The following is a 3,799-nucleotide window of genomic DNA, read 5'->3' on the forward strand; positions in this document are numbered from 1 at the left end:
CGTGGGCGTTGGGGTCGGGGTCGGAGTAGGGGTTGGAGTTGGGGTTGGCTGTTTGCTTGTGTAACTTCCCCTGGCATAAGTTAATGCATCTTTATAGGCAATAAAATTTAAGTTTCTTGGCTGCCTTTGCCGCTTGTTAAATTTTTCATGAGCAGCTACCCAATAAGTTTGCCCGCCCCTCGGCCTCCGCCTCCTCCTCCTCCACGGCGAAAAAGTTTGGACAAAACTTAACAGAATTTAGTGGGCAACTGAACGGCGGCATTTGCTAAGCGGGCGGATGAATTCTAGTATGGGTCCTGCATTTCGTTTACACGGCTAGCCACCGCCTCGTCCATTGCCCCGAGCGCCGACTGCTCCTGCAGGTTTCACAACCGGGTTCTGAATTGTTGCTCTTGTTAATTCAAGCGTTTGGTTACTGCAAAATTAAGTTGGTGGTCTCTCTCCTTTCTCTTAACCTAACTTCGGAAACATAATTACCAGTTAATTTTTATAGACTACCAAACAGTGATAGCTCCTGTTGTTTGTATGTATATATAAAGCAGCAAGTTAAGGCCTTCAAGAGTGTTCATTAATCTTTAAAATCATTTCAGGTAGCTTTCTAAGCTCGATCATTAGAATCAGTAAGAGTCTGAAGTCTGACTCTCAGTCGTCATCAACGGTGTCTTCACGTAATATTTGTATGCAGCGTGTCTGATCGCATTCGAGCTGCTTGTGTGAAAGCAAATATACATATGTCTAATTTTCTGCTTGACTACGTAGATGTTTTTCAAGAAAGAATTACATGACAATTTTATATTCTAAGTATGAAATCAATTCTATTTATTTTTCTGAGCAATGACTCACACTTGATGTCTTCTAACTAAAACGAAGAGATGTTCGTTCAAACAGTCGGTTGCATAGAGCAGCAGCAGACCTGGCTCGATTGACTGAGCATACATGGATGACTATGTATTTGTTATGGGTTCCAGCACGCGTTCGTCTCGCCGTCACATACAGGTGCATCAAACCGTTATACCTTGAACTTGCCATTTTGAGTCCATTGAGAACACGGATAGCTGGCAAAATAGCCTAAGGGCCACTATTGCCATAGACCAACAACACAGAGAACAACTCCTTGGCTGGACCGAGACGAGGCAGGTGAGACGACATTAATGAGGATGCCTTCAGGTGGTCACTGCGACGTGTTGTGTAAATATTTTGTTTGTCACTATTAAAATTGACTAAAAACAAATGGCTTACGGTTGATATATATATATATGTGTGTGTGTGTGTGTGTGTGTGCACACATGTGAGGCTGTACGTGTATATGTGTGTGTGCGTTGGTTACTGCAATTTTTAATTAACGTGATTAAATTAATTTAATGAGCTCGTCCTCTGTCTGCTTTCAGCTCAATTGCAGTCGTTCAAACTTACTTATACCCTGTATAGTTTAGTGGAACAGGTAGATTGAACGAATGAAAAGGTAGAAGGAAATTTGAAGCTTATACATATTTTTCTTCTTTTTATAAAATAATACAACAATAATATAAAATAAAATATTAAATAGTGAACTCTTAGGTTTATTTTATTATTATTAATCTAAAATAATATAATTAAATAATTACAAATAATTAACTGACTGTCAAATTTCTTAACATTTATTTATATACTTATTTTAAATTTATGTTAATTTATTTTATTAATTAATAAAAATAATAATAATTGAGATTTTAATATGTATTTATTTTTGCTTTTGTATATATTTCCACACTAAAAAAGACGTAGTTTGCTACATTTTCTACAGGGCATCGCCTAGTCGTATATGCTTGCTCATCCACGGACCCAGTTTAAACTCCTTTTAAGCGACAATTAAATTTTCATGCGTTTGTTGCTGTGCAAGGACAGCGGCGACAAGCGCAACAACAATTACAACAACAGCAGCAGTGACGTAAACATAAACGCCACGTTACGTGTAATGTATAACGTAAAATGATTTTTACGACGCCCGACGACCGCGCCACATGTCTGATCAACGTCAGGTCTGGATGGACTGGACGAAGGGCTTGTCAGAGTCGAGCGGCATTATCATTAACAACATCATGTGAAAGCGCCACGCCCCCCAGCTCGCATTCAGCTTAAACGCTCCCCGTACATGGTAACGTACTTACATTGTCAATTGCTGAACGAGGGCAAAAGAGACAGAGAGAAAGAGAGAGAGAGGCTAACAGAGATGGAGTAGAGGGAAAAAGGGCATAGAGAAAGTCCTGTTTGCGTGTTGAGCAACGGTAAATGAGTGTGCGTATGCATGTGTGCGTGTGGGTGGGCTAATAAACCAATTTCTGTGTTAATTTTTGTGCTATGGCCATAACCTCACTTGTCTTAATTGATGTTGTCTATGTTTATAGTGCGGGCATTTAGTGAGCAAGAGGCTCTGCATTTATAATAAGCCAGAGAAAAGTAGAGCAACGAAGTTAAACTATGTTTTAAGTGAACTGTGTTTTAGTTGCATATTGTAGTTAGCTATAGTAATTAAATACAACTAAGCAAAACCTGACAAGAGAGCCTTCATCTACAGACATAATCAAGACTACAAACACACCTATGTACATATATAATCTTCTTTAAGGCATTTGAAATAACTTGTGGAATTTTGCTTATATGTATATTCAGAATTGGCTTAAAGTGATTTTCTTATCTTGGCTGTTAGCTTCTTAGGATAGTCCCACCTGGGCATTAGTCTTAGGGCCGTAATTTATACACATTAATTACAGTTCGGGGTTGGGCGGTTGCATGGACGTGGCCAACGCGGGATATAATATTTTGTGCACCATGCAACTAATTGCAACTGTTGCCAGCTTGGCGCCATATCGCAGCGACAATGACAGCGCTGCCGTTCCCATTCCCATTCCCATTTCCATTGTCAACGGAAAGCAGGAGCTGCTGCAGCTGCAGCAGGAGACGTCTACAACTTTCTGGCTGCCCGTGCTGCCGCTTTAGCCCTTGGGATGGCTGCTGTCGCTTTCGCAACGCGTTGGTGTGTGAAATAGACAACTTGCATTCCGACGCGTGTGACGCTGTGTGTGTGTGTGTCTGCGTGAGGCTGCTCACCTTCAACTTCTTTAAAAAGCAAGGGAAAATTGCTAGCTAAAAAAACAAGCAAAAGAAAGGAAAAACTGCAGGCAGTCGGCGAATTTCGTTTTTCGCCAGCACATTTTTCACTGCCATGTGCCAGCCTGATGTCGCTTTTTTTTATTTTTTATTTTTTATACTTTTTATTCATTTCTTTTCCAGCACTGGCACCTGGGGAATTTACGTGTGCATGCGTGCGCTTAGCATACCCCAAAAACTGTGCAACCTCTGGAGCCAACTCTTTGCGGCTGGCCTCCCTTCAGCCCTTTACTGCATTTTTTTTTTCTTTTCTTTATTGCGGTTAAGCAAAAATAATGTTTCTCACGCCACCTTCCAGTTAAGCGATGCAATATACGTAAATTCTCTAGAGACCATTGCGTGCTTCTATTTTCATTTCAAATAATTTATTTTTGGTGTAAATTCGATTTTCCTCAAGTCAGTTTAACTTAAATTTAATATTATGGTATTTTTCTCTATTACAAACGAAAGTTCCGATTAGAATCTACCCATCTCGCTCGCTCTTTTGTTTATTGCTTTTAATTGCGCTATTCTCGCAGTCAACAACAAGGGTTGATAGCCACTTCACACATTTAAAGCTTTTGCCGCTGGGCACGCAACAAGCAGAGTGGCGCAGTGGAAGCGTGCTGGGCCCATAACCCAGAGGTCCGAGGATCGAAACCTTGCTCTGCTA

General features: G+C 40.6%; 1 non-coding gene across 1 annotated transcript; it reads left to right on the forward strand.

Annotated features, from left to right (window-relative positions):
* The first annotated feature begins 3,727 nt into the window (after positions 1-3,727).
* TRNAM-CAU (transfer RNA methionine (anticodon CAU)) lies at positions 3,728-3,799 on the forward strand. The gene has a single exon. It is a non-coding gene; the product is annotated as a tRNA-Met (tRNA).

This window comes from Drosophila arizonae, chromosome 5 (genome assembly GCF_054131065.1).
Source record: "Drosophila arizonae isolate 15081-1271.41 chromosome 5, UAZ_ARI_1.0, whole genome shotgun sequence".
Lineage (NCBI taxonomy): Eukaryota > Metazoa > Arthropoda > Insecta > Diptera > Drosophilidae > Drosophila > Drosophila arizonae.